Source organism: Gopherus flavomarginatus, chromosome 3 (assembly GCF_025201925.1).
Source record: "Gopherus flavomarginatus isolate rGopFla2 chromosome 3, rGopFla2.mat.asm, whole genome shotgun sequence".
NCBI lineage: Eukaryota > Metazoa > Chordata > Testudines > Testudinidae > Gopherus > Gopherus flavomarginatus.
Window position 1 is genome coordinate 271937668 of NC_066619.1, and position 23581 is coordinate 271961248.

Below are 23581 nucleotides of genomic sequence, written 5' to 3' on the forward strand. Positions count from 1 at the left end.
TGACACATAGCTAACAACAAATTCTGCAGTCCTTCCTAATGTATAACTCTCATTAACATCAAGAGAGCCTTGCCAAGAAAGGAGCGTTTAAGAACCGAGAAAGGGCAAATGAAATTAGAAGGACTCGAGTGAGTGAGTGACTGTATGTATGTAGAACATCAAATTCTAACTGCTCTGGGAAATTCAGATCCGAATTCTAGATCTGAACTTTATGACTCAGGTTCAGGTCTGTCTAAAACAGTGGTGGGCAACCTGCGACCCAGCAGGGTAATGAGCTGGCGAGCCATAAGACAGTTTATTTACATTGACCATCCAAAGGCTTGGCCGCCCACAGCTCCTGGTGGCTGTGGTTTGCCATTCCCAGCCAATGGAAGCTGCGGGAAGCAGCGTGGACAAAATTTAATGCCTACTATTTTGCATAATCTTTTCCAAAAGAATGGATTTATCATATCGCAATTCAGCACCACAGGGCTTGACATAGGGTGACCAGACAGCAAGTGTGAAAAATCAGGACAGAGGGTGGAGGGGTAATAGGAGCCTATATAAGAAAAAGACCCAAAAATTGGGACTGTTCCTATAAAATTGGGACATCTGGTCACCCTAGCTTGACATTGCCTAGTGAGTTACACTCAGGGCTGGTTTACACTGGGGGGGGAAATCGATCTAAGATACGCAACTTCAGCTACGTGAATAGCGTAGCTGAAGTCAAAGTATCTTAGATCGAGTTACCTACTGTCCTCACGGCGCAGATTCGACGTCCACGGTTCCCCGTCGACTCCGCGACCGCTGTTCGCGTTGGTGGAGTTCCGGAGTCGACAGGAGCTCACTCGGGGATCGATATATTGCATCTAGATGAGACACAATATATTGATCCCCGAGAAATCAATTGCTACCCGCTGATATGGCTGGTAGTGAAGATGTACCCTAAGTGATGATAAAACCTCAAACTATGAGCTCTTCTTTTTAAAAAAGAAGTTGGCTCTTTAAACACTAGATGGGGCTACAGAATGATTTTAGCACCAGTTCATTGAGCAAAAAATCTATCCAAACATTGTCTAATTACCATTTATTTTTGTAGGATATAACAATTTCTGAAGCTTCCAGTATGATCTGGATCCAACATCTACTCTCTAAGCAGCATTTTGAATCAACTGCACATATTATTGATTATTTCTTCAATTAATTTGATGAGATGTATTTAGCATTGTCAACCCCAAGCATTTAACAATCATGAGTCAGGCCCCCATACACATAAAGTTATTTTTGTTTGTTTTCTGGTTTCTGAGCCTTTAGGGTGCATTCAGGTCACATTCTCAAGCCTTGTACCTTGCAGTTATGAGGGCTAGAAACTTCTTGTCTTTAAAATACAAAAGCTGAGATTCTCAAATATTCACATGACTCTCAGAGCTGCGGCTTTAAGAAAAATGCCAAATATCGCAAGTTTCAAGACAAAATTATCAAAGTTGACACCCCTGAGTATTTTATTGGAAGGGGAATTATAAAGGTCTGTTATTTATTAGAATACATTTTGTATAAAGTCAGTATATTATGTAATTTTTGTCCTGAAGTAACCCCTACAGGTCTCAATCAGGGATCAGAGAGCCATTGTGCTAAGCCCTACAAAAAAGATGGTCCCTACCCGCAAAGAGTTAGTCTAATAAGGCCAATTCTAATCTGTATGTTGATCTGAGAACGGATTTTTATAACAGAGGCAGCTGGTAGCCTTTTGTCTCTTGCTGGGGTGAAATAGAGTCTGCAGGAGAGGAGAATTTGGTATCCTTGGAAAGAACAAGAGGCAGAAAATCAGAGTCTTGTTTGTAAACATCTTGGTAAAAGTTCCTGTTAATTTAAAAACAGACAGGACAGCAATGTTCTAATCTTGTGAGGTAAAGGGCAATGGGATTTGTCACCATTTGACAGAACACAGCTGACTGTGTTTATTGGGTGATATAGGCAGGGCTATTCTTCAAATTGCCCAACACTTCCCATTATGAGACCCTGTTTTCTGTTGCTTATAACTTTGCCAGACTTTAGCCATTTGGTCTGAAATTTTTGAGGCCACATGGTTTTGTTTTGTTTTGTTTTAAATTTCAAGCCAAAATGTTTCACCCATTTCTGAGAATAAGGCCTACCTATGTTAAAAAAAATGGGGTAACCTTTTCTGTGGGATGCTAGAGTGCCCCCATCCTTTGCGAAGGGCCTTGAAATGTGGAGGAATTTGTGGTCTTTGTGTCAGGGATGTGCTTTTTTACAAGCCCTGTGAAAATCCAAATTTGGCCAAGTTATAAGCCTTTGAAAAATCACTGTTCTCGCATGCTCAGACTTGCTAGAGTTGCACAGCTAAATTCCCCAAAGATTCCTTCTGCACTGAGCATAGTGTAGTCCGGGCCTATAAGAGACTGAACAGTTCCCTGCAACTGTAGCTCTGGGCTGCTAAGGACTGAGGCTGGGCCCCGGAACAGATAGCAGGGATCCTGTGTCTCCTGTCCTATCCAAGGCCGGCTCCAGGTTTTTTGCAGCCCCAAGCAAAATAAAATAAAAAATAAATTTAAAAGGGGGGTAGGAGTGCCACTGCCAAAGCAAACAAACAAACGAACAAACAAAAAAGCCGGAGTGCCACCCCTTGGAAAGTGCCGCCCCAAGCACATGCGCGGAACGCTGGTGCCCAGAGCCGGTCCTGGTCCTGTCAATGCTTCCCCACCCGCACTGGCACCCAAGCAGCATGGAGGAGGTAGCTATCCGATTCAAATGCAGAGGGAACAAGAGCCAGACCTGGGGTGGGGGAACTGACTGGGACATGAAGCCAGGGAAGGGAGATAAGAGAAGCTGAGACTCAGCATTGGAACAGGTGACTATTGGGACTAGATCCTCAAGGAGACTGAGAATGTGTCATGTGGGGAGGAAGAGATTGAGAGTGGCTTGGCCAAGAGACTGAAAATGGGAGCCGAGGGGCAGAGGAGACTGGGACCAGTAGCCAAATTGTGAGATATTGGCACTGTCTTGGCAAGTAGCCCAGACTTGGAACTGGGTGGCGGGAACTATTAGGTTGTGAGGAGACTAAGATTAGATGAGAGCCTGAGGGAGACTGGGACTGGCAACCACTAGGGTGAAGGGAAGGAGGTGGGGAGAGAAACCTGTCAAGGATGGAGGTGAAAAGAACTGAGACTGGCTGGGTACAGAGACTGGGAGAAGAAGCTGAGGGGCAGCATATTGGATGAGGATCCTAGAGAGGGAACCTGGGACTGGGAGAAGTGGGGGAGAAGCCTGGAATGGGGACTCCAGAGGGAGAGACTAGGACTGGCTGGGTAAAGAGATTGAGGTGCACAGCATGAGGAGTGGACACTGGGACTGGGTAGACAGGGAGAATGGGAGTGGGATGAGGAGCCAGTGGCGGGAAAGAGACAGGACAGAAAGGATCCATCTTGGGGAAAACAGGCAGAAGGGCCTGGGATTACCAGTGCACACTCCATTCCAGAGTCTGCAATCAAACAAGTTTCCTGCATCTTACTGGTCCTCTGCTGACAGCAAATATCTGTGAAACCTGCTGACAAAGTGTGTGTCTCATTGCCTTCTAGTGCTGGGCCGCATAGAGAATGACAACCCACTACTGCTATCAGTAACTCCGTTTGCTCAAGTGGCAGAGGTCAGTGAGGTGCATCTAAAGGTTTCAACCCTGCTGATGAACCATTTGGATGTCAATATGACGCCACATAATGGGTTTTCTGTTTTTTCAGTTTGCCTTTTTTTAAAAAGCCGAGGAAACTACATACAAAGAACATTACTAAGGGGGTGAAGGAAGTTGAAGGACAGTGGTATGGGGGAAAGAGGGGAATAGGGTGCACACAGCTCCTGGTATAGGCGGGAAAGGAGAAATGGGCACACAGAGGCCATGCTCTGGAGGGGAATGTAAGACATCGGTAGAAGTGAGAACGGGGATGCACACAGAGACTCTGGGAGGGAAGAGATGGGTGGGGGGATTATAGGGAGACTCTGAAAGAGGGTGTCACTCAGGGAACTTGTCAGGGAAATGGAGGCATACAAGGAACCCCTGCTAAATGAAACAAGGTCAGTCTACACATGCTGTGAAGTATGTTTATAAAACAATAGATGAATATTGCAAATAACGGGGTCCCTGGCTTGTAGAGTGAACTGTCTAAAGGCCAGACATTAAAACACAGTCACTCAGCCTTAAAGAATCCACCTAACCAAGGGGAAATATTTTTATGACAGGTGTGTTCTGTCATCATGATCAGGGCGAGTGATTAACTGTTGTGCCTCTCCTGGCAAAATGTTCATGACCAGCTCGCAAGGCTGTAATATCCATAATATTATTCAGAAACAGAGCTTGGAATTTGTTTGGAAAGAAATTTTGACATTTTGAAATTTGTTTTTGTTCTGAATGGGAATAAAAACAAATATATTTTGAAATTCTCTGTGAAAAGAAATTCCAAAACATTTCCACTTCAGAAAAGTTTTCCTTTCAGAAACAGCAAAGAATTTCCTTTCAAAATCTTTCAAAATGAAATTTTTTCCAAAATGAAATACTTTTTCCAAATTTTGTTGTAATAGATTCAATTTCACAAAACAAAACAAAAATTGTTGGTTTTGTTGAAACTGTTCCAGCAAAAAAAACCCAACAGTTTTCACGCAAATTTTCCAGCAAACTCTGTAAAACATCTCAGCAAGATGCTGTACACTAAAATCATAAAACACAACTAGATATGGGCCACAATGTTCAGCTCAGGATCCCAATCTGAACTTTCCCCATAACCTGGGGGAGTTTGGAGATGGGTTTTGGACCATCCAAACTAAAAGCTACACTTGGAAAACTCCAGATGAGAAGGATAATTAGAGAAAAGAGCAGGGCCTTGTCTTGGGCACTTAGCATATTTTTGAATCCTCTAATATTAACAGTAAGTCTTTAGCTGAACTGCTTCCTGGGACAGATGGCTTTTACAATGCTGTTTGAGGGGAAGCACTTAGCCTACATTAATTGAGAGTCTTCTTCCAAAGGTAAGGGGCAGAGCAAAATAAGACACATGTCTCAACCTCAGTTAGTACAAAGCAGAGTAATCCCATCAAAGTCAACAAAAGCTATGCTGATTTACATCAGCTGAGGACCTGACCCACAATGTTGGAAGTGTGCAAGGAAGGCTGAGGTGTATTTACTTAGGTAACTTTTATGCTTTTATTTTCTATGGGCTTCACCTTTAAATCTCACACTGCTCACTGCAGAGACAAGCAGACATTTTGTCTTCAGTTGGATGCAGGCTGTGCACTCTCAGAGACTTTACTTTTGTTCCTTCTTGTTCAGCTGTCCTCAGCCAAAAATAAAGAGAATAGTAAAACATAACAGATGGTAAAAGAAGGAGGAAGAATGATCCAGTGGTTAGGACAGTAGCCTGGGACTTGGGAATGTGAGTTAAATTCCTTGCTGTGCAACAGACTCTCTTAAGAAAGTCACCTTGTCTTTCTGGGCCTCAGCTTCCCACCTGTAAAACTGAGATGATAGCATTGTCACACCTCATAGTGCTGTAATGAGGCTAAATGCATCAAGGATTGTGAGGCATGCAGATATTTTGGGGGTGCTGGCCAGATAAACACCACGAATCAGATTGAATAGATACTGTCTTTATGGTGCTTTCCAAATGTTAGACACCACACAATTCTTGTTTATTTGAGGAGGCAAGCAAAGGGAAAAGTAAGGGGAGTGGGAGGAGATGTAGAGAACCCTGACCCTATCCTGACAATCTAACTGAGGCTGGAAAATGACTAGCAGTGTGGGGCTGGATTTTGGTTCGCTGTGCATGGGAGAGTATGTAAGAAGTGTTGGCATGTGAGGAATGGGAATGCTTAGCACCAACAGTGGTGCTAGGCACCCCAAAAGAGAGAGGGCAAGGCCTTTACCTTATCCCACTTTTCACCAGCTTGCAAAGGTGGGGACCACACGCTGCACCCCTGAGTGTGTCTCAGGTCCAGCTTGTGCTCCCCGCTCCATGCATGCATGGAGGCATACAGTCTGAGTCAGCCAGTCTGCCTGTGGGGGAGGCTGCTGCAAAGGAGCGCCTCAGCACATGTGCATGCAAAAAGCACCCACCCCTAGAGCGAAGTCTGGCACTAAAAGCAGGATAGACTCTGCAGAAGGAAAAGAGAAGTCGTAACAATACGAGTTGCAGTGAAAAAGAGCCTTGTCAAGGAACTGGGGGGGAACCACCACTCTTCTCAAAGCCCAGTTAGGTGAGCTGAGACAGTGGTCAGAAGCATTGGACTCACTGGGCAAAACACATTTGAAAGATTTTAAAATTTAAACTAAGTGCCTCAGACATTTCTCTCAACAACAGACCGGAACAATCACTATTCATGGCTTTTTAAATCTAGTTTCTTTGGTGATACACGATCTCACTCTCCCTCGGAAACTGTTTGAAGAATTCAGACATGACATCATGGAATCATGACATCACTGCTAAAAGAACCAATCAGATAACAGCTAATTAATTATTTTTTCCAGGGAGCTGTCATTTATCTCTGTTAAATGTTTGGTGCAATCGAGAATGTGGTCAATTTAGGCCCATAATTTAGGATTTTTAAAAACAAGATCTCTGGATATGCTGCCACGATTTTTCTTTTTCATTTAAATGAAATCCATTGTTTGTTTGAATGTAAATGCAGCCTTCAGAGAGAGCCAGGAGGTGAAACTGATTGTAAACCAAAAAGAAACTGACTAGTTTGTGCTCATTGTCCAAGCTGATTGAAGTGCCTAATGCCAGCAATCAGCACTAAGAGAAAAACAAAGTACAGCCTTGAAACTATATAATATTCAATCATCTACATTCTTCTGACAAGAACACAGGTAGGGAGATTTGTGTATAAGTCTGACTGTTAACCTGACATTGTCCCTCCAAGTGTCTGCATGAGCCTTTTGTTTACATTAATAAATGATTCTTTAAAATCAACACCTTCAAACTTAGTTACGCTAGAGAAATGTTCTAGACATATATCACAAGTACTCTCATTCACTATGATCATTCTTCATTGCTCCTAGCCCATCTGCCTTCTGCTGCTTGCTAGAATCACTTGATTGTTGTCCCTTCTGCGTTCAGCTGTTGCTTCAGAATTAGAACAGAGTCATTTTGATCCTGAGTAAAAACCATCAAAAGCTCCAGGGAACAACCATCAGTCTTTGAATTTCTAACCTTTGGAAAGTTCCCTACACTGGTGTCCCTGGCTGCTATCCTACCCCACAAGAACTCACAGTGGAAAATACCCTCCTGTATTATCCCATAAATCAGCAAGACAGTAAGAGATCAATTATTCATACATCTCGAAACACTCAGCTGGCGCTCCCCCATGACAAGGAGAAAACCCTTCTCTTTAGAAACAATTCTTCCTCCTCCTAAGTTTTTTAACTTCCCCTCATAGGATTTTATCACAACAAAGGTTGGTTATGGTTGTTGGTTGGGGATGTTAGTTTTAGCGGGTGGGAGGAATAGCTCAGTGGTTTGAGCATTGGCCTGTTAACCCCAGAGTTGTGAGTTCAATCCTTGAGGGGGCCAGTTAGGGAACTGGGGCAAAAATCTGACTGGGGATTGGTCCTGAGCAGCAGGTTGGACTAGATGACCTCCTGAGGTCCCTTCCAACCCTGATATTCTATGATTCTTCTCCTGTACAGCACAAAGATGGGAGGGGGTGCACCTTGTGGAGATGTTAGCTATGGTGTAGCAGCCCACATGCTGTGTAGCTGTCTCAAGCCCTTCTTGCAGCCTCAATGCAGGAGCTCAGCTCTGTGTGACCGAGAGGAGAAGGAGACAGGGAATAGCCCCTCAACATATGTTCCCAACTCAAAGCAGGGGAACAGTACAAAATGCACAGCAAGCTGCTATATCTCTGAGCAGTATCTCCAACAGCACATGGGTACAACTGAGAAAAGGATATGCAGAGCCGCACAGGACCCTAAAGCATAACCTGGGAATGCCAAAGCCTTCACTTGCATTTCTCATAGATATCCAGGGAACTAAAGGAATTGCAACCCCAACACTGGTCTGCTAGTCCCCAAGGAGACTATATGACAGCCTGGGTGCTCTACCAAAGCAGCAGAACCTGGGAGAACCATGCTGTCCTCTACTCATTGAAAATGTGGCCACAATACCTGCCTTCACCAGGACTGAGTCCCTGACACTTGAGCTATGAAGGTAGCACAGCGCTCCAAGTGGCAGCGGTAGCAGATGCTTAGTGGGTAGATATTTAAACACACAGGTAACAATGACTTGCAAATCCTACAGCAAAACTTCGTGTTTCTTAACATTGCCCATGCTTAAAATAAATAAATAAAATACAATGAATCAAACAGGTCCTGCAACAAGCACAGTGTAAATATTTAAATTATTCAAGGCCATCATTATCGTAATCTTCAAGGCTAGATTAGAGCTTGGTTGCATCAGAGACTGTCTCTCTGTCTGTGACCCTCCAAGACAGTTCATTCCACCTGAACTCACAAAGCCTCTGACGAAACTAGCGAGACTTAAACGGAGAGTGTTTTTTTGTTGTGGGTGCTCAGTTGTAGAATGATCCACTGGAAGAGATAAGGTAGAACTAAAACCTGACTGTCCCCTGGGACTGCTGCAAGAGCCACTTGTTCTCCAAAGCCTTCCCTCAACAAGCCGTTCCACTTCTCTGTGGCTCAGTTTCCTCGTCGGTAAAACTAAGATAATGATACTCACTGGTTTTGCAAAATGCTTTGAGAGCTAAGGAAGTGAACTAGATCTACAGAGCACTTGTTATTCCTTCCATAACAGGAGAGAGAGACATATGAATATAGAACTAAAAACCTCACAAGCAGAAACCCCAAACATCACTTGGGAGAAACAAACAAACAGATCACTATATAGTCTCCTTGGACCATCCCATACAAAACTACACTGTCATATTCAGGTCCCCTATGCTACGGTGAGGGTCACTTTGATCGATAATCAAAAAATGTTTAATGCTATCTCTGAAAGGGGCCTTGCACAGAGGAGAGGCTGCTGTGTTTTAGTGTCATTGCAATTTTCAATTTCCCTCCACCCTTTCGGCTTTACATAGACTTGGAGCAGAGAGGTCAGGTCTGAAATGGTTTTTAAAATTTAAAATAAATGTGTCAAATATAACAGAAAAATCAGTGCAAATTTCAGGAGAAAATAAGAAGTTGGTCAAGCCAAAGGAATAAAAACACTCAATGAACCTTTTTGCAAATATTGGTTGTTTTTATTTATCTAGGGAGAGGGCTGAACCATATCCCCAGATCCAAGCACCCCTGACCACCAAGTGGTTTGTAATCCAGAGTTGCTGCTCATGCCCATTTTTAACAAGCTATATTTCAGTCCTACCCTTCAGCACCCTGTGCATTGTGACAGGATGCAGCTCTTGAAACTCTGCATATCTGTGCTAGATCTATGGCCCCAGTGCTGTAGTAGCCAAGTACCTCACAGTCTCTAACACCTGTACCCTCCCAGCACCCCAATGAAGAAGGAATCAGTATCCCCCATTTTACAGATGGGGAACTGAGATGCACAGAGGCCCAAGGTCACATGAATATCTATGGGGGACCTGGAATTGAACCTAAGTCTCTGACAGCCCAGGCTTGTATGCTAACCACTATACCATCCTTCCTCCCTACATGCACCAACTGAGAAACACCTTTTCCCTTCTTGGGGCACCCCTCTGCTGGTCTATATCACCTCAGCTTGCCTGGGGCGCCACATTAGTCTCATTCCTCAACCTGGGTGTCTCTGTCATACCCGGCAGCACGGAGCCAATGCTGTCACCTCCCTTCCTCCAGCCAGAAAGGACTTTGTGTTCTAAAAGCTCATTCTTTCCATGGTGTAAAAAATAAACCAAAGCGTGCTTCTCACAAACACAACCAGTCTCTGCAGCATTTAGATCGGGCTGGGTTCGGGCTGGTTTGTTTGATACTTGAAGTCTCTTTTAAGCAGGAAAAGGATATAATGGGCCCAATTCTGCAAGGTGCTGAGCATCTCCAAGTCCCATTGAATTCACTGGGTGCTCAGCACTGATATTTGTATCCATGTCCTCTCAAATTATCCGTCTCTCTCTCTCTCTCTGGTTCTCACCCCCAAAGGAGTAATTATCTGTGAATGAGAGGAGAGTAACTCTTTTAGCAGAAGGCTTCCAAACTCACACACAACAAGCATTCTGAATGGATTTTTCATGCTCACTAAAAAGATCAGGGGTGAGGGGAGGAGGGGGAAGACAGACTTCAACAGCAGCTCCTCCTTTCAGTGGCTCCATGCACCAGGGGAAAAAAAGTTGATATAGTAAAACTTTAAGGGAAGCATGAATCGGTTCTTCAGAAAAACAAGGCAGTGGTGCCAACTGGAAATGTTTGCTTTGGGGGGCGAGCTTGAAGGTTGGCGTCAGTCAGGGCAAAAGACATGCCAGCGGAATGTAATACTGGGAGGAAGCAGCAGGTCACTCAATCACTGGCAACATGCCTGGGAGCAACTGGATGCCTTTAGATTTTTGTTTTTCTTTTAAGGCAAAGCGAGCCCTGGCCGTTTGGGGCTGGTGAGGACGAGACTGGTGTTTTGGAAGGCGTGTTCTCCTGCAGGGAATACCCCATGATCTATTCTGCTGCACAGTCACAGCATCTGCCAGAGGACAGGGCCAGATTCTGATCTCAGCCACCTTGTTGCAAATCCAGAAGCCAAGGGGGTACAAGTCCCCTGGGCTAGTTTGCCAGGAAGCAGGCAGCCAGTAGGAAAAGGCAGAGCTGAGGGCAGGGAGAAATTGGAATGGGCTGTAAGGCTGCCCATGAAAACACTTCCTGGGGATTAGATACTTTTTTCCCATCCCATGTGCTAATTACCATCAACAAGATGTGGGCACCAAAGAAGTGACTCTGGTTTTTATTTTTAGGAGAAAGAAGAGGAGGATGTTGTTGTTGCAAAACAGTGAGAAGGGGGCAGCAGAAAAACCATGGGTTTTCCCCTGGTTAGCACAGCCCGCTAATTATCCACAACAAATAGGGAAGCCCAAGACTGGGTGGACATATTTGTTTCCTCATCTGCATTGTTTAATGGATGAGCTCTTTGTGAAATGTAATAGCTGCCGGACAGGTACAGTATGGAGAGGTACAGCTCTCACTCATGCTCTAGTCCTACTTGGAGGGACAACCCTGGGGTGGGGAGTGGAGTGCTGCCCATTCAATCCATTGACTCTGCTAGCTAGTGAAAACTATGCTTTCTCAGGAGCTGAAAACTGCTGAAAACAAAACGTGATCTCTCAACTTATTTACAGACCTCTTCACCTTAGGATGTGAGCACTTCCCAACAATTATAAAGAAATAATAAAATAATCTCCCTCTTTCTCTCTCTCTGCCTTCTCCACCTGTGTGAGTAAAAGCTTGAATAGCAAGTAGAATTGGAGTGGGATGGGCAGGCGCAAGCTAGGTCAAAGTAAGGAGTTGTGTTTTTAGCTCTGAACATCATGATGTCTGTGATCAGTCAGAAGCAGTTACGTAGTTAGGTGCAGCTCCTCTGAAGCCTGTTTCCCGAGCCCACAAGTCTTCCCTTTATTGGCCTAAAGTTTCGTTGTTTCAGTGGCACAAAGCTCTTGAGGGAGTTCATGATTGTAGAAGGAGATGCAATTTCTGAGAGCCAATCCCATGAAGAGCTTGGACTGTCAGGACAGAAACCTCAAATTGGACTGCGTACTCAATAGCAAATCTGATATTGAGAAATACTGAGTACCATGGGTGCTGGGTGAACCCCCCTTCAGGGAGGCTAGCCCACTGGCCCCACTCCTTCCCCATGGCCCAAGGAGCCCTGTCTCGCTTGCCCCAGCTGCACCAGCCAGCCCTGCCAGACCCAGGCTGCCCACCCCAGTTGCGCCAGCCATCCACCCACCCCCAGCACTGGGCCAATCCAGTGCCATCCCAGGTCACCTCTGTCCACCAGCAGGCCCAAGCTCCAGGCTGCTGGCTGGAGCAGAGTGACCCCCACTGGCTTCAGGGTACGGAGGAGGGAGGGTGGGGCCTCAGGGCGGAACATGGGCGGGACCATGGCTTGGGTCAGGGGAGGCTTAGCCTACCCTGGCTTTTGATACCCGCTGCCCATAGTGAGTACCCCAACTTCCATTAGGTTCATATAGAGAATCATAGACGTATGGCTGGACGGAACCTTGAGAGGTCATCTAGTTCATCCCACTGCACAGAGGCAGCACTCAATATACCTAGACCACTGAGTTGACAGGGATTCCACAACCTCCCTCCTTACAGTTAGAATTGTTTTCCCCAATATCTAACCTAAATCTCCCTTGCTTCAGATTAAGCCCATTAATTCCTGTCCTATCTTCAGCGGCAATGGAGAACAATTGATCACTGTCCTCTTTCTAAAAGCCCTTAACAAAGAGATCCCCCCTCAGTCATCTTTTCTCAAGCCTAAACATGCCCAGTTTTTTTTAACCTTTCCTCATAGAAATAGTTTCCTAAACTTTGTCTCATTTTTGTAGCTCTTCTCTGGTCTCTCTCCAATTTATCTACATCTTTCCAAAAGTGACACCCAGAACCAAACACAGTACTCCAACTGAGGCCTCACCGGTGACAAGCAGAGCCAGACAATTACCTCCTGCGTCTTACATGCAACACTCCTCTTAATACACACCAGAATATTAGCCTTTTTCACAACTGCATCACGTTGCTGGCTCATATTCAATTTGTGATCCACTATAACCCCCAGATCCTTTTTAGCAGTACTACTGCCTAATCCAGGGGACCAGAATGGGGGGACAAAGGCCCTCCCACTTTTTACCAGCAGTACAGATGAACGATGCTGGAAGGGGATGGAGAGGAGCGAGCAGGGGGCAGGGTTTGGGGAGAAAAAGGTGGAATGGGAGCAGGGCCTTGGAGAAAGAGGCAATGTTGAGGCGGGGTCTTGGGGGAAGGGGTGGTGTGGGGGCGGTGCCTCAGAGGTGTTGTGGGGGTGCAAAGCCATGGTTCAGGCACCTGTGCCTCCCCGACACACACACACTTTTTGGGTGCTTTCGCTGCTCCTAGCTTAGCCACTTACTCCCCATTTTATAGCTGTGCAGTTGATTTTTCCTTCCTAAGTATGGTACTTTGCATTTGTCTTTATTGAATTTCATCTTGTTGATTTCAGACCAATTCTCCAATTTGTCAAGGTTCTTTTGAATTTTAATCCTATCCTCCAAAGTGCTTTTAATTCCTCCCAGCTTGAGGCCATCCTCAAATTTTATAAATATACTCTCCACCCCATTATCCAACTCATTAATGAAAATGTTGAGCAGCGCAAGACCAAAGACAGACCCTGCGGGATCCCACTAGATATGTACTCCCAGTTTAACAGTGAACCATTGAGAACTACATTGAATATGTTTTTTCAATCATATATGGCTCCACTAAAAGATGTCTTTGATTTTTAATCTCACACACACACACAGACAGAAGGGAAAAGACTAAGGTCCTCCAATACAAATGCAGAGAAAAGACCACATGGGATGTTATCCCCATTTTACAGAAAACATTTTCTTTCTACCAACTGTTGACAGTCTTTTCTATTCAGATCATACGCTCTCCTACGCAAGGGCTCTCTGTTACTGTGTATATAGAGAGAGCAACCAGCACAAGAATCCTGAGTGGGGCCTCTCTGTACCACTGTAACACAAATCAGTTATTGTAATGTATTTGTTTTTATTGAAAAGCATCATGAGCAATATGCCAGGAGTAGGGTAATCTAAACATAAGTTTATATATTTATATAATAAAGTAGCCAAGGTTTCTGATAACATGCCCCAAGGAAAAATGCTTTCTCAGTCTTCCCAATCTCTCTCGCTTTTTTTTTTTAAACTTTATGCTTGTGAACAAGAATCAACCCCATCAAAGTCCCAAGATGCTAGAAATTGTCCAGTTATTAATGACTCCTTATTGCATGTTTAAAATCTGCACTTTTCTTCCTTCCCAAAAGCAGCTTCAGTGTGAATGCTTATGAGATGGTGAAGTATGGCAGAAAATGACTGTCTGATTCCAAGCCATCAAGACATGGTTAAGACTCTGGGAGCCAGTTTGTTCCTTTTTGGTAAAGAAAAGAGTGGACACAGAGCCAGTACATTCCTTCCTTTTATTATTAATTAGCAACAACTGGACAATGCACCTTCCAGGCTAACACAGATGAATTCCCTGCCCAGAACTGACAGTCCAAAGCCCCAATCTTGCAAACTGCTCTATGCAGATGGATGCCTGCACCTGCACAGAGACCCATTAACCACAACGGGGCCCCATAAGGGCTCGGACAGTTGCCTGCAGGATCAGGGCCTAGGTTAAGGCAGAAGACAACAAGAAATGACAAGCGCTGAATAGTGGAAGCAGAAGCAAGGGGAAGACAGGAATGGAAAACCTGTCTTATGAAAGGAGACTGAAAGAGCTTGGCTTGTTTAACCTAACCAAAAGAAGGCTGAGGGGGGATATGCTTGCTCTTTATAAATATATCAGAGGGATAAATATCAGGGAGGGAGAGGAATTATTTAAGCTTAGTACCAATGTGGACACAAGAACAAATGGAGATAAACTGGACACTAGGAAGTTCAAACTTGAAATTAGATGAAGATTTCTAACCATTAGAGGAGTGAAGTTCTGGAACATTCTTCCAAGGGGAGTAATGGGGGCAAAAGACATATCTGACTTCAAGACTAAGCTTGATAAGTTTATGAAGGGGATGGTATGATTGGATAGCCTAATTCTGGCATTTAATTGATCTTTGATTATTAGCAGGTAAATATGCCCAGTGGTCTGTGATGGGATGTTAGATGGGATGGGATTTGAGTTACTGCAGAGAATTCTTTCTTGGGTGCTGGCTGGTGAGTCTTGCCCACATGCTCAGGGTTTAACTGATCGCTATATTTGGGGTCAGGAAGGAATTTTCCTCCAGGAAAGATTGGCAGAGACTCTGGAGGTTTTTCACCTTCCTTTGCAGCATGGGGCACGGGTCACTTGCTGGAGGATTCTCTGCACCTTGAGGTCTTTAAACCACAATTTGAGGACTTCAATAACTCAGACATTGGTTAGGGGTTTGTTACAGGAATGGGTGAGTGAGATTGTGTGGCCTGCATTGTGCAGGAGTTCAGACTAGATGATCATAATGATCCCTTGTGACCTTAAGTCTATGAATCTATGAAAAGACAGGTAGATGAGCATGACAACAGTGAAATTAGGTGCAAGTCTATTGTACACTTCTCAGAAATGGCACTATTTATTTTGTAATGTAAAGGGAAGGTCTACAGTTTAATAGGGAGGGTAACGAGCCATTGGACCAACTTACTAACAGGTGGGGGGGATGCTTTTTCCCTTGAAGTCTTTAAATCAAAACGGAATGTCTTTCTAAAAGACACATTCTAGCTCGAGCGCAGGAATTACTGGGGGAGGTTCTGTGGCCTACGTTATGCAGGAGGTCAGACTAGATGATCAGAATGGGCCCTACAAATCTAGGAACCGACAGGCTTCATTGGAGAAAAAAAAGAGGAGAGGCTTGAAGGAGGAGAGGGAGGAGGCATAGTGACCAAAATCAGGGAGAGGGCTCCAGGCATATGAAGAGGACTGCGTGGCATAAGGATGGAGATCAGCTGAAAAGGAGGGTGACATGCAGCTTTTCCTGAAAGCAAGAGGTGAGGGGTGAATGGAAAAAGCTGGGAGCTGAAAAGTAGCCTGTGGAGCGCCGTAAAGGCAAGGATGGGAGGAGCTGTATAAAGCTGCAAAGTATTACAGGGCCAAATTAATTCCTGGCCTCATTCCATTCCAATCACCTTTGGATATTTTTTTGAAAATACTAACAGCCTTGGTTATAACTGAAGGTGCTGGCTGAGCAGAGCCAATGCGCCAGGCTCCAGGCAGGGGGACAGGCAGGGAGAGCACCAGATGCCAGTCCTATTTTCTCAGTTGCATCTGCTGCTCGGAGTCACATGGTGTGTAATGTGCACCTGTGCGACCCTGAGCCTCATGGCTATTAACAGCCGGCAGCAGAACTCTGATGTCATATCACTGACCTCTCAGTTACTGGCCAAAGTAATAAATTAGAAAAGTCTGCTGACAGCCCTCGGCTCTTCTGCAGTGACTTCAGTGCAAATGCTAATATGCCTGATATTCCTCAAGGCTTATTCTGGGGCTGGAGTCAGCCATGCTGGCGCAGGGAGATGTAAGTTACACCCACACATGCCAGATGATTCCTCTTGTGTCCCAGAGGTGAGTCACCCCAAGTGACGGCAGACAGTGATGCCTCCCCCCCCATGCCCTCAGCATTCCTGCTCCACAGGAGCCCTGGTGGGGGAGCCTGCTCAAGGGATGCACTGAATCAATACATCTCCTGGCCAAGTCTCCTCCTCCCCAGCCAGTATCATCACCCCTTGAGGGCCTGCTGATGGAGGAAAGGCCACAACCAATTCCTTCTGCCTCAGCATCCCTGCTGGCTATTTGCCACCCAGAGACCACACTACCTGTCAACATTTGAAACTGGAACCAGTCTGCGAATGCTCATTCCCAAGCTGAACTGAGCCACTCACTACAGAGGGTTCAAATGGGATGTTAAGCCATGGCCCTAGATATGGGGCAGTGAAGCACCACCCACCACAGTGGCAGCTCCAGCAGGCATTGAGCATCATGAGATCAAATGCTTCTTTGTACTTCTGGGAGAATAGCCCACTGTACCAATCCTAAGAGGGTCTGATGGGAAGGGCAGTAGCCTGTTCCCTCCTAGATTACCCCTTCTTTGTGCAGGCCAGTGCCAACAGTGGCATTAGCCCTGTAGAGACCGTGCATTCCCTGAGCACCAGGACTGCAGTCATGCCAAGCCCCTCTGTGAAGGACACAAGTGGGTGGGGGGAGAGGCTTTATACACCCTCTCTCCCTCCCTTGCATGCTAACACAGGGGATGGGCACAATCTAGCTAGTTAAAAGGGTTAGTTGACATCAGGACAGTACCCACTAACTTCCCTAAACTCCTTGCAGATGTTTCACCTAGGATTTTGATATCTTGGGATTCACACGGGTGATTACATCTACAATAGCAGAGGCCAGCCTCTGTGACTGTTCCTCTTTCTTCGTCACTTCTTGGTTCATGCACAAAAGAGGATCTTCAATGCCAAACCATTGTGCTTCTTGCCTCTTTATTTTAGGCCACAGGCTCACCACATTCTGGACCAGCTGCAATCCATCTGGTTTCACTAGTACTTCTAATACTCTATTTATAACTAGTAGAGGGCCGATCATATGATGGGGTGTAATCAATAAATCATGTGCCAGTTGCAGTTATTGTACAAATCAAGCCATCCTTCTACGTTCCAGAGTCCAGAATTCTTCATGGGAGTTGTTGTGCCTTTCCACCTCCTGAGCACTACTGTCAAAAACAAGTTATTCTTGGGTCACAACAATTGTGAGAAAAATCAAAGGGCATCTGTTTCCAAAGAAGGAAACAGGTTGAAGGAATCAACCAAAGCTTCCATTTGCCAACACTACTTGCCACCATCTCTGGCTTTGCTTTGCTAAGGGAACTCATGCTCAGGCAAGCTACTCAATATAAGCTAGATGGACTTTCCAAGAACGACATCTCATTAGTCGTGCCAGAAGGTCCTCGGTTCACCCAACCAAAAACCAAAGCCATGTTTGACAGCTACAGCTCAGGATCTTCATGACTCTTCCAGATCCAACCAACATGGAACATTTTTGGATGGACACCCAGTTGGCTATAGATAAGGATTTCCTATACTAATTTTGCTCACAGACATCCGTCTTTTCTCTCTCCATTCTTGTCTGCTTGCTAGTTCATGATGAAGAGAGACATACTCAGAGAGAGAGGAGATATACCAATGAACTTCTGTACTCTCAAGGCACAATCAAATATTAAGCTCACCACCATCAGACAAAGATACATTCTTGGACTGCTCCTGTACACATAGCTTCAAGAGATGTTGGTTAAACCCTTCTTCTACAGGAGCAATTTATAACACACTTGAAGAGAGAACAATCTACATTCATCCCTGATGTAAATTCACTGGGGCTTGAATGGAGTTGTGCCAGGGATGGATTTGGCCCAGCACAGCTAAAGGGAAGCAGAAGAGTAACTTATTAATAGTCTCCTTTCACAAATGTGCATAGCTGGCCCGCTTCTACATAAATGAAAGATATTATGATTCATTCTGGCAGTTAGGAAGGATGACTTCAGGTTTAATCTTCCTGCATCATTTCTACCAACCCCCACAGAGGCCCAACAATTCTATGGGCAACACAATTCCAGCCCCAAGAGCCAAAAGCAGCTGATTTTCATACCCTGTAGCAGAAGCACGAAAGAGGGGTCCCATTGTGACATTCTGCCACTCGGGAATTCAGCAACGGAGAGGATTTCTGCCTGTGGACAAACTAGATGCTTCCTGCAACATTGGGAACCCTGAAAGCAGTTTTTAGGGCTCAACAAAGTGAATGTCTCACTTTGATGCTTTCACTTTAAACAAAGGCATCGGTTACCTTGTGAATCAGTTTATTCAGACTGTCTCTGCAGTGAGGGGATTAACAAACTCTTGACTGTTTGGATCACTTTGCTTTGAAAAGATCCAAGATCAACGGACGGAAAAAGGCTAGTCCCCCCCTTGTGGGGAGAGTGAGAGAGAGAGAGAAATTGTTTGTGGAACCAGATGATCAGAAACTAAATAAGACTATCCTGGGTCATCGCCTCCACTTACACTAGCAGAGAGTACCCTACACACATAAATCCTGCTGGGCACTGGGGGTGGTTGTGTAGACTCTGTGGCACTGTCTCTTGTTCCCGGGGACCTCATGGCTGTGCCTCTGCTGGAGCTCTGTGGTGTCTTCTTCAGGGTTTCTGGGATAGAGGTGGTGGAGATGGTACCATTCATTCTTTTAGGCACTATCCCTGGTTCAGCCCCCAGCTCCATACGCCAATCCCTGGGAGAGGTAATCTTACCTGAAGCAACATTTATCCCTAAAACATCCCTATCCTTCTGCTACGGAGCAGCCACAGAGGGATTCAGATGAAAGCGGCACATCCCACCAGGAGCGGAGGTGCAGTTAGCTGTGTCATACCTCTTTCCTCTGGGGAACTGGAATTTTCCCTTCCCCCCGGGCTTCCAGCAGCTGTACCACCAAGAGGCCTCACCTCTTGCACCAACTCCCTCCACCAATGAGACCGATGCCGTAGAATCTCCCTGAATTTTTAGTCCTCTATGGCCAACTCCCACAGGCTTCTCCACGGCAACAATGAAGTGGGCCACTGTCAGCAGCTGACTAGCATCTTTATTATGGACCTGACCTAGACACATGTGTGCAAATGAATGTGTGTGTGCGCCTCTAATCTGTGTGTGCAACTGCCATCCTCCAAAGCATTACAGGCTCTCGCAAGCAAATATATTTAGAAGTTTCCCTTTAACAGGCTGCCTGCCCTGCTTTCCATTATTCTGTCCCCGGGCTGGGAACTAACCAGTGTGATGAGCATGAACCACATCCAGCCAGCAGGGACCTTATTATGGGCTTTCATTGTTCACTTAACACTTCACATGGAGGTTCTTTCGGCTGCTCACCATCTGGAAGAGTGAACAGACTAGAGCCTGGTTGGAAAATGGATTTTTTTCCCCCTGAAGAAAATGTCAACTTTTTGTCAAAAACAAAACAAAATTTTTCAGCCAAAACTCTGAAATTTTCAGTTTTTAGCTGAAAATTTCAACAAAAACTTGAAATTTCCCATGGAAAGCAGACACCTGTCATGAAAAGCTTTGTTTAATCCAAAATGCAGTTTTCTGTCAAATAACAGGTGTAGGCAGAAACATTGTGACCAGCCCAAGAGCTCACATTTCAACTAGTTCAGTTCCATGCATGTTAACTCCACCATCCTCTATTTATAACTATTACTCGGTTAATTAATTAAAGACCTTGCTGGGTCTTTAAAAAAAACTTTTTTTTCTTTTAAGATAGGGGAGGTCTCCTTGCCAGGTGAGTTCCATTGTAGGTCCTCCATAAAATAATTTCTGTGCCTCTCCTCTGATCCTATTCACAATTTTCTCCTGACCAGCTGTTATATCTACTGAGATGTATACATACAATTATATAAAAAAAGAGAATGAACCTCATAGAAATTTGCCAGGAGCTCTGAACATCTTTAGGAGTGCATTGGTAGCCAGGAAATGGTGGTAAGTATAAGGCAAATGCTACATTTATAGGGCCTGATTCTGTTACGCCAATGCCAATCAAGAATAGAGTGACCAGACAGCAAGTGTGAAAAATTGGGATGGGGTGGGAGGGTAATAGGAGCCTAAATAAGAAAAAGACCCAAAAATCAGGACTGTCCCTATAAAATCGGGACATTTGGTCACCCTAATCAAGAATAGCTCCATTGAAAGCATCTGTGTAAAACTGACCTACCTGAGAGCCAGAATCATGCCCATTGTGGTTTGGTATCAGCTGTTGTGAGTTACTCATTTTTAGAAGCTGTGGCTTGCAGGGAGAGAAGAACAATTGGTGGCTGGAAGAAGAGAACCAGAGGTGGGGTGTTCACAGAGGACAGCCAGGCCTGGGAGTCTGACTCGGGCCCTATGGTTTTGCACCTGTGAAGGGATCACCCCTTTCAATATAGTCTCTAGTTCCAGGGTAGCTGAGACTTCCTCTTTGATCAGCTCCACTCACTAACATGGAGAGAAACAACATCGCTTGTGCAAATCTGCCATTTAATATTTAGCAGTGCCATTTCCTGGCATGCCACCTTTGTGAAAGGCACTCAAGGGAATGGACACCAAACTGTAAAAGACAAGCTACTAGTGGTGACACCTGCTGACCTATTCAAGTTGTTCTTATATAGCCCACTCAACCAAGCCTAAAATATTTTATAACCCATTGGGAGAGTACAACACGGTAATGTATGTCACTGACCTGTATCACAACCACCTTGATTCTGTGTACAGTCACACTGAAGCAGTCAAAATTCCCAGAGACACCCAGGTTACAGCCTGTGTGTTATCTCCAGACTTGGCTGGAGCACCAGGCAAATTTTCACTCTCTGCCATCTGGGTCTGCATTTTAAATCCTTTCCTTGGTTGTTCAGTTTAGGGAACTGCCCAATCCAAAGCTCACTGAAATCAGTGGAAAAACTCCTGTTGGCTTAAAAAGGCTTTGGATCAGGGGGCAAGACTTTGCATGGAAACATGCCTTTTACTGACATGCTGAGAGGGTACCCCACCTTTAAACAACACGCATTCAAACAATAATGGAGCCATACCAGTAGAACTTGTACCTAGGATCCCTTGATTAAAAGCTTGATCTAATTACGTATAAGAAAGCCAAGAAATAATTATAGAATCATAGGGTTAGAAGGTGTAATAGGAAGAGATCCTGAGACATAAGTTCTTGTATTGGAGGCCTGGCATGAGACAGGACCTGCTTACAGAATCTGGCAAGAACAGGGCTAATATTGCAGAAATATACATTCCTAAGAAGTGCTAGTCACCGAGTACTCACGCAAACACATCCCGATATCAGGTGGTACCAGAACATCCCAACATTAAGGATGGTACCAAAACATTCCCCAAGGATAACAGGAACACACTGACTCCTCCTAAAAGATAAGGTCAGGATAACAGTACATACTAGAGAGTTGTTTTGACTGAACCAACATGTCCAAGGTGATGGGTAATAATAACGAGCCACATCAGGGGGGGCAGTAACTATGTCTGAGGGGCAGTACTAACTTGTTTGCATTGGGGTATAAAGATGTATCTCAGAGGGAGTATCTTTGTCTGGCCTAGGAAGGAATGGAAAGTCCCTCTGTTCACTGAGCTGGTTTATTGTTATGGGCATACATATATTAGTGGTCCGGTAGAGTCTGTGGGATACTAGTACCATGCTTCAACGACAATAAACCTGGCTGGGTGCCTTTTTCCTTTAACGGATCTTGTGGTCATTGGGCAGTTTGCTGGAGGTCTGCTGTGCCAGTTGTCTGCGCAGGGCTGGGGCAGCACACAGAGGGAACACATACACACAGCCAAACATTTATCAACATCTAACCACACTGGTGACGCACGACCACTGATCTGGTAAGTAAGTGATCAGTCCTCTGTAGGAATTGTGATCTAACACAACAGAAAACCACAAGCTAGTTTTGGACTCATTATTTCTTGTCCTGCCCTCTGTGGCAAGAAAGAACAACTTTTCTTCATTTTTTTACAGTAGCCTTTCAAATATTTGAAGGCTGTTATCATATCCCTGCTTAATCTCCTCTTTTCCAAACCAAACATACCCAGTTCCTTCAGCCTTTGTTCATATGGCTTGCATTCCATCCCTTTGATCTTGTTGCTCACCTCTGGATCCTTTCCAGTTTCTATCTTTTATATATATTGGTGACCAAAATTGGACACAGTACTCCAGCTGAGGACTAACCAGCACCAAATAGAGTGGGTACCATCACCTCCGTGACATGCATGCTATGCCTCTGTTAATGCAACCAAAATTGCATTTGCTTTTTCTTGCACCTGCATTGTATTGCTGACTCATGTTGAGGTTGTGATCCACCACAACTCACAGATTCTTCTCAGCAGTGCTTCTGCTAACCCTTTTATCCCCCATTCTGTATATGTGCATCTGGTTTTTCTTTCCTAAGTGTAGCACCTTACATTTGTCTTTGCTGAATTTCATTTTCTGTCCTATAGCCCAGTTCTCCAATTTAGCAAGATCCCTCTGAATATTAGCTCTATCTTCGAACTCCAGGCCCCTCCCCCAGCTTTGTGTCATCTGCAAATTTGATCAGTATGCTTTCTTCTCCTGTATCCAGGTCATTATTATTAGATGTTAAATAACACTGGACCCAGAACAGATCCCTGTGGAACCTCACTTGAGACCTCCCTCCAACCTGACCTCATTCCATTAATAGTTACTCTTTGTTTTCAGTTGTTTAACCAATTATATATCCACTTAATGGCAGTGCTACTGAGCCCACATTTCTCCAGCTGACTTATCAGACTGTCACGTGGGACTGTGTCAAAAGCCCTGCTGAAGTCCAGGTATATTATGTCTACCACATTCCCCCTAGCCACCAAATCAGTTACCCTGTCAAAGAAGGAAATCCAGCTGGTTTGACTAGTTAATAAGTTTCATTCCCAAAGGCTCATATATTACCATCTAGGGACTAAAAATTGCACTTGATGACACCTATAAAACTGCATTGCAATTGATGGGTTGCACAAGTGTAGCTGAGGGCAGAATCTGGCCCTTTTCTGGCCAGCTCCCAGAATTGCCCTTTGCACCCCGAGGCTGTGTCTCTCCTATACTCTTATGTTAGGCCCCTTCCACACTACCATTTTTTTACCATGCCAGTAAACTGGTTATGGACACAAATGGATAAAAACAGGGTTACGGCGTGCGTTACTAAGTGGTTAATAATTTTAGTTAATTGTAATTGGGTGCAGCATTTGCCAGCTACATAACAAGACACATAGTTCAGTTCCTGAAAATGTTTACAGGCAGTTATTTGGCTGTGTTGACAGGCATCCCTAACTATACCAGCCAGCACAGTGAGTCCTCTTTCACATA